Here is an 8692-nt window from a genome sequence, read left to right as displayed (position 1 = left end):
ACCAACCAATTTAACTTCCCATTTGGTAAATTTACGAACTGTTTCAATATCAGTTGGTAATTTACTAATGAATTTGATCTCAGTTGGTAGCAATTACTAACAAATTTAGCATTTGTATGTAATACGACCAACTAAAGATGTATCGGTTAGTAAATTTTGCCAATGGATTTGTTATCGGTTGGTATATTACCAACTAATTCTAATATGTTAGTAATTTACAAACCACAATCTTAATCTGTTGGTAAGAATTTCTAACCAATTGAGTATTAGTTAGCAACTTTGCCAACAAATAACAATCCATTGGTAATTTACCAACGTATTTTTAATTGGTTGGTAAAATTAGCAACAAAATTCCGTCGTTGGTAAATGGTTGGTTGGTAATTTGTTGGTAATCTGTTAATAAACTATACTCTATTTTTTACTATCATATTTACCAACCGATATATACTCTGTTGGTAATATTACCAATGAAAGATGTTTGTTGGTAATATTTCGGTTGGTAAACCGTTTGTAGGAAGTTGCTAAATTAGGCGTCATTTTTTCCCACCATATTTACCAACTAAAGTATTTAGTTAGTAAAATTTTGGTTGGTAATCCATTAGAAATCCCTTGCTAAATTCTAAAAACCAATTTGGTTACTAATTTGTTAGTAATTTGTTGCTAATTTGCTAACGAATTTGGGTTGTTGGTAAAATCTGTTGGCAATTCGGGTTTTTCTTGTAGTGAGCTCTGACGACTAATATATCAGATTAATGCAAATGAACCGGCTTGCCTTTATGGTGACATGTATGGGAACCGGAAGAAAATCATCTGCTCCTGGAGGGTTTTCTAACAGAAGTCAAGAGGTTATTGATAACCTAGCAACAATTAAGAATGCACACTAGTTTGTCCCTTGGTGCCCCGTACATATTTATCTTTTGTAGCTACTTCTGCGCGAGCAACTATGATGATTCATTTTGATAAACTCGCATATAGGATTACTAAATTAGTCACTCATGGTGCGCTAGCAACAGAGCAAACTGTAATTTTGATGTGTTAGCAAATTCCACCACTGCTGAAAATTTAATGCCATATTGCCTCTTTTTGTCAATGACTGGCTGCGATTTGACTTCATGTGCTTGAAAATTCCAACAAAGGATGCCACTTGAAAAATTTAGAAAGTATATGTTTCCGTCATATCAACCGACAATAACTTGAGAAAAGTCATCTAGATTGCTGCAGAACTCTCAACACGTCCTTGTAATTTGATATTCCACAAAACAAAACCACTAAACACATTTGCAGTGAAATAGTACAGACAGATGCTTTTCATTACCCAAGCGAGAAAACCATCTCAAGTTAAGCATAAAATTGCTCATATATCGATAAAGAAACTAAAATCTAGGGTCGAGAATAAGAAGACTGAGTCAACAATGTAGCCATTCAGTAAGCATATTTGACTACTCAAGCAACAAATGGCAAGGATAGGCAGAATCAAATTTTGAATAACAAATTGCACTCACAGAAGAATCACACGCAAAGAGCACATACGAAAATCAGAAATTAAAAGCAATGAGAAGCCTTCCCTCTAGGTGGGATGTACTTTAGTTATCAAAAGACCTCTCACCCTGCTGACATAGCAAAAATTGACTACAAATAAACCACACCGATACACATAATGTTGAAAACCATGAGAAAACGTGTATCGAAATCTAGGAAGTATGACCATAAACATCGAGAAGTTTGAACTTAAACAGTTTCAGGCAGAGGGATGGTAGCGGTGACGAAGTTTTCCGAAAGCTCTGTAAGGCCTCGCGCGCCCTTCATATGTTTCTGTCTAAGTCCCTGAGCTCTTTCATTTTTCTGTTTTAAGATGAATGGCATCTGCCTGTTTGCTTTCGGCTTTGTGTTTGTTTTTACGCTTTGACGTGCGCTTTGTTTTGGCAACAATTGTGGTCATAAAATGACCTGTTGCTTTTCATTTTGCACTTAGCCGTCAAGGCGTAACCACTATGCCCGTCTACCGGAACTATGCTAATATTCGAGCGTTTGTTGTTTAAGTTAAGGTATGATGACTGTTATGGTTCGCATTTCACCGGCGAGGTTAGCGCTCGGAAAACTACTTCGAACTTATTGGTGCTCTTTCGGACTTTATTTTGAAAAAGAGTCGCCACCTAATTTTTAGGAAATTAGGAAAACCAGTGATGAAGGGTTTATTCAAACACCGTGAAAAAACCTTCATAATCCAAAGTTCTAGGTAAGGATTCTAGTGATCTGTACTATGTGGTTGACCTTCGAATTCACTGTATGATTATTTGCATAAACTATTTATTTTGTGTTCAACTTCCCGCATTTATAAAAAAATGTCATTATTGCATATCATTTGGTTTTGAAAGAAAATTGAATATATTCCCCTTATATATGGGTACTTTAGGTTCGGACAATATCCAAGTAAGAGTAGTTTCCTTTTTATATAAAGATAATGTATTTTTAAAAAGTACAAAAATCTTTCGATTTTTGACAAAATTTATATGTGTTTATATATATATACTCTTGTTATAATCATACACTTTGAATTCAGGTCAATCCCCATAATACATTAGAACATCTCGTCCTAAAACTTTGTATTTACGAATGTTTTTTACTTTTTGAACAAAGCTTAACTTATAAAAAATGATTTATTTTATTATTACCGGTTCATAGGCACTTATACATAAAATTGATTTTAGAGTTGGGTTTTTTAAAAGCCTAAAAAATATGACTTTTGTTTAAAAAGGGGTTCTTAGTTTGGGCTAGGACCAAATTCTCATTGATATTTTTTGTTTCCTTTCTGAAAATCAATTGAGGTCCACCCCCAAAATTCTTTGTTTTATGTTGGGCTTGGCCCAAAATCACTTAGTTGTTCCAAGCTAACTTTATCCAAAAAAAAAAACTCTGTTTTTTATTATTGGGCTCGGCCCAAATTGCTTAACTCAGGTTCGGTTTTTGGTCCAAAAGGCAGTAAAAACATATTTCTTGATTTAAAACTGATCCGGTTGAAAAGAAATGTCATAACATTTGTGGTCCTGAAAAATCCCTTTGTTCTTCTATTTTGACTTGTATCAAAAATCCATGTTTATTATTCTTTAAATGAAAATCAATGTACTTACTCCTGGTTTTTTTTAAATTGTTCGGGTACTTAAAGTCAAGTAAACGGCATAAGCATTGTAATCCTAAGACGAGTAGTTCAAACCAAAGATTCCAATAATAATATGAATTTTTTACAAGTGTCACAAGTGCAAATACAACAAATTGAAATGATAAAATAATGATAATAAAAGAGAAAGGGGCAAGCTAGGGGCGTACCAAGCCCGTAGTTGGCCATTTTCACCCATCGCAGGGCCTTCACGTGTACTTATAATATTTGCTTCCTTTTTCTTCGCTGGACTCGATAATAATGCGAAAGAATTGCCTGTTGGGCCTTGGCCCAACAGGTTGGCTTTGACTTGGCCCAAGTGGTCATGCAGTGGAGGAGGAGACACACACACACACAAAAAAAAAAAAAAAAAAAAAAAAAAAAAAAAAAAAAAAAGGAATCCAGTTAGAAAAGAGCATGCATATATACATACATCTCATTAATTCTACCCGAACTCCTATTGTTTCTTTATTTCTACTAATCATGGGACATGGGTTATTCTTTATACTATCTAGAATGGACCAGGGCCATATTCATACTAAGTTTTGAGTTTTAGCATTAAAGCCAAATATGGAACCTGTTTCCTTTACACTCGCTGATATACATTGTACACCATGGCTAACTAATTTGTTTATACACATGATATACGCTTGATATACACATTTGCTATGTATATCAGATGTATACCACGTATATACCTCTCCTCTTTTATCAATTCCATGTATAGTCCTGCATTGTTCAGTAACTATTCAAACAGATACAGGGAAAAAACTAGACCAATACTCAGCTTGCTATGGTCATTGGGAATGCAAATGCATTCATTTAGACAAGAAGGCACGGAAGCATTTTTAAGCCATCAAACATGATACAAAAAACAAGAATCTAACATGTTTAAATAGACAGGACAACACCAAATAATTCATGACCTTAGCAGGTTTCAATGAGACAAAGATAGACATGGATAACCATTTACACTTGGTTTTAATTTAATCAAAGAGGAGAAGGGAAACACACTGGTGAGTACACACCTAAACATATAAAAGGAAGTGTACAATAAGAAAAGCAAAACTCAAGCCAACCTGAGATGTAATGAAGGGGAATTGTGACTCCTAAGTTCAGCAAAATTTCTACAGGAAAATGAAGACATAAGAACTCAATTAGTCAAAGAGTCAAGGTGGTCTAATACCTATTTGAGGACAGCTGCTTGATTATCAAAATTTCAGTTTGTCACATCTCCTGTTTCTAGAAAAGTCAGTTACTTATCACGGACAATTTCCTTTTAACTTTTTAAACTTGTTAAGACAACTAAAGGGTTCACTTTATGGCACTCTCTTGGTGTGATGATGAGGTGTCAAAGACCAGATGTGCATATACAGCAACTATGTACCCCATGGACTTGTGGAGTATTCCATGACATCCCTTATTCGGAGGAAGGGTACTATGGACCAAGCAAGGCTTGGCTCTCCCCAGTCCCCACTTTGAGATGTCCTTTAAAAGGCTCCTCCATGTCAAGTGGTGCACAGACAGCCTATGCACACCTATGATCCCTTGGACATCATCATTAAACCAACCCCCTAACCAAGACACTTAAGCAACATTTGATATAGACTAGTACTCTTAATTGATTAGCCTAGAATTCTATTCATAGAGATTGCCTCTTCATTTCCTCCTATGGCTAGTCATGTATGAAGTAAGATAGAAACAGAGTCAGTTCACGCTAACTTTCCCTTTTGCTTTTACATCCTTTTCTATCCCCTTTTTTATTTTCAGAACTATCCAAATAATTCTTCAGGAAGCAGGTTAAACTATATAAATGATTCCAGTTGCAAATTATTGAGAAGAAAGGTATTAGTTGATCCTTGTTTTATCCTACCATAGCTTAAGGGAAGACATTCAAGACCAAGGCAGGTTCCAGACACATCAACTTCATCTTATATAGAGGAACACTTAAACAGACTCATGTACGCATATATTCAAATAGACAGAATCCCTTTCAATAGGACTAAAGCATTTCCATTCCTAAATCCTAATCAAGTTCACACAAAGTCATTAAAATAGTTAATTTCATCATTGACAGGTCTTCTAAGTCATCTTGTTTCACAGAAGAAACACAGACTGATTTAAACATCAACAGACTATGTGACGACAGATATACATCTAGATTGAACCACAAGGATACAGATACACCACCATAGCCATTGTGTTAATTTTATAGACAAGGCATCAGAATTCAACCCAGGGACTTAAGCACTTGAAGAAAACTATAGTAAGCTGATTTTCACCTTAAACCATTTACTAGTTCATTTCAAAACTATGAAAGAGTTTTCTGTGACTTATGGTATATGTTCAAGTTTCAATATTTAAACATAATACTAATTGAACCAGTCATTCAAAGACAACTATCACAGCATAATCATAATATTTTTGTACTAAACAGAATATTAAATCAGCACCTAGACTAACACTCAATCTAAATACTTAAGCTAAGCACAGAACTTGATGAAGATGAAATGCAATAAAATGATTAAAAAAAAAGTTACCTTTTTGATGTGCAGCTGCGAGCAAGAATGGGTTTGAAAGCCTTTGTGCTTCCTCTCCTCTACTCAACCACCACACAAGAAAATAAAATCAAAATTTTTAAACTTAATAACTCAACCTCAAACAGTTAAGTACAAAATTTTACTAATAGCTTTAAAATTCAAGTCAAAGGCTCAAAAATCAAGCTTTTTTGTGTATCCAAAATTTTTTCTTTCAATGGAATGGGGTTCTATTTATAGAACACCCCAAAAAAATCTAAACCCTAGTCCATTGATGTGGGACAAAAATGAATTTTTTGAGAGATTCTTGCTTGTTACTAGCATAGACGAATGTAGTGCGACAACGTATGGTTGGATTTGAGCCAATCCCCCTCGATCCAGTTGGTTGTTGAAGAACCAATGGGCATCGAGGGTTTCAAATGGAAGAAACAGCGTTAATTAATGCTATTGTACTAGATTCAGGCAAGAAAGTAAAAGAAAAAGTGAAAATGGGAGTAACGTTATACCTCTAAGGCGGTGTTTGGTGAGAATGAGTGGAAATAGGATGGATGCATTAATTCTTTGCCGCAAACGGACGTACAAAAACTGATTCAGCTCTGAAACCTTTGAACTTTTGCCATTTTTGGCAAGGCGAGAGAGAGAAAATGAGGACGGCTTCTAGGGTTTTTAGGTGAAAGAGGGAAAGAGAGGAGAGAGGAGGTGGTAGGGGTGTGTTTGGTATGAAATGAAATGTTAAAGCGGGGTTATTACCCCTTGAACTGAGCGGACTTGGGCTCGGTCTTGGGCCGTTTTGGACTGGACTCGGTCCAAGTTATAAAGAAATGAGGATGGCCCTTTTACACACATATATATATGTATATATTTTTTAATTATATGTAAGTGTCTAAATGGGACGAACACTGCTCAAATTACTTGTACCTTTTGTTACCTAAATTGTACAATAAATGGGTTGTTATAGATTGTACTTTATATGTGGACATATCTTATTGGTTGGTGATTGAATTTGTCCTCTGCTATATTTTCCTTTTTTGTGCTGACTTCTCTTTTTTTCAAATTGGTTTACAGCCCAACACCTGTAATTCTTGGTCACACGTGTTTTACACGCTTTTTTCTTTCTTTAGACTTATTCTTCCCATTCAGTTTTACTTGTTCACTTTTAATTTTGCACGCATCCTAAGAATTAATAAATAAAGTATGTATTTTATTATAATACCCATATTAATTGGTGTATTAGTCTTATTGGACTTGAAAAATGATTAGAAAATTAGTAATTAATGTTAAGGGTAAAATAAGAAAAAACAATTGTCAACACAACAATGAATGCTTCTACCAAAAGCTATATAAATTATACACTTAAACCAACTATTTTTTTATCCCACGTGGACATATGTCATAGTACTGAATATTTATTATTTTCTCATGTACACACGTATGTACTTAAATTTTAATTCTCCGACACATTTATTTCCTCCGTGCACTTTTATTTGTTCACTTTTGACTTTTAAATTCTTTAAGAATTAATAAATTAAATACTCCCTCCGTCCCATATTACTTGGCCACGTTACTAAACTACTTATTTATCCCACGTGGACATATGTTATAGTACTGAATATTTATTCTCTTCTCATGTATACTCGTATGCACTTCAATTTTAATTCTCTGACACATATTTATTTCCTCCGTGCACTTATACTTGCTCACTTTTGACTTTTCACATTCTTTAATAATTAATAAATGAAGTACTCCCTCCGTTCTATATTACTTGACCACAGGACTAAAAATATATGCCAAAAATACTTGTTCATTTACAAAACCAAAAATAAAATTAATTAAATCTTTCCCATCTTACCCTCTCTGTCCCATATTACTTGGCCACATTACTAAAAATATATGTTCAAATTACTTGTTCATTTACAAAACCAAAATAAAATTAATTAATCTTTCTCATCTTACCCTTAGTAATAAATGTTCTTGAAAATAGTGAATTTTGATCCGAATGTATTTATTGGAGAGAGATAGGGGTAAGATAGTAAAATAAATCTTTTATTTATGATTTCTTAAGGGGCGTGCAAAAGGGAAAGTAGCAAGTAATATGGGACGGAGGGAGTATATATTTTATCATAAAATTCATATTTATTGGTGTAAGTCTCAATAGCCTTGGAAAATGATTTAAAAATGAGTAATTAATGTGAAGGGTAAAATTAATAATAAGAACAAAAAAAAAAATTCTCTTGATATGTTAATATGGACAAGTAAAAGTGAACGGATGGAGTGACTTTTATCCCCGTTTTTCTTCTTTGTCAATATTTTAAACATGAAGAGAGGACGAATAATAGCAATGCAAATTTGTACCAAAAGTTATATACATTGTACACTTTAACCAACTACTTTGTTTTATCCCACTTGGACATATGTCATAGTACTGAGTAGTTACTCTCTTCTCATGTATACACATATGCACTTCAATTTTAATTCTCCTACACATATTTATTCCCTCCGCGCGCTTTTACTTGTCCACTTTTGACTTTTCACGTTCTTTAAAAATTAATAAATGAAGTATATATTTTATAAATAATATCCATATTTATTGGTGTATAGTCTTAATAACCTTAGAAAATGATTTGAAAATGAATAATTAATGTGAAGGGTAAAATAATAAGAAGAAAAATTTCTTTCTCCTGATATGTTAACGTGGACAAGTAAAAGTGAAGGGAGGGGAGTGACTTTTATCCCCATTTTCCTTCTTTGTAAATACTTTACTTATTTTACTCTCCTTTGCATTCTCTCATTATTGTTTCTTTACATTTATAAAATGTACTGTATTACTTTATATTTTCATTTCGGAATTAAAATTTGGTGATTTACGATATAACATATATCTTTCTAATTTTGATTTCTTTGTAACAATTCTTTTTATCTATAATTATTAATATAAAAGATTATAATTTATTTTTTAATTAACTTAATAAAAATATTTTATTAATTTTTCTTTTAAAAAATC

General features: G+C 33.4%; 1 long non-coding RNA gene across 1 annotated transcript; it reads right to left on the bottom strand.

Annotated features, from left to right (window-relative positions):
- Positions 1-3204: 3204 nt before the first annotated feature.
- LOC132640992 (uncharacterized) lies at positions 3205-6480 on the bottom strand. Its single transcript, XR_009582531.1, has 2 exons — positions 6198-6480; positions 3205-5753 (listed from the first exon to the last, which is right to left on the bottom strand). It is a non-coding gene; the product is annotated as an uncharacterized LOC132640992 (long non-coding RNA).
- Positions 6481-8692: the final 2212 nt, after the last annotated feature.

The sequence above is a fragment of the Lycium barbarum genome, chromosome 5 (genome assembly GCF_019175385.1).
Source record: "Lycium barbarum isolate Lr01 chromosome 5, ASM1917538v2, whole genome shotgun sequence".
Lineage (NCBI taxonomy): Eukaryota > Viridiplantae > Streptophyta > Magnoliopsida > Solanales > Solanaceae > Lycium > Lycium barbarum.
The sequence above is the reverse complement of the archived record's forward strand: the minus strand, read 5'-3'. Positions and strand labels throughout refer to the sequence as shown.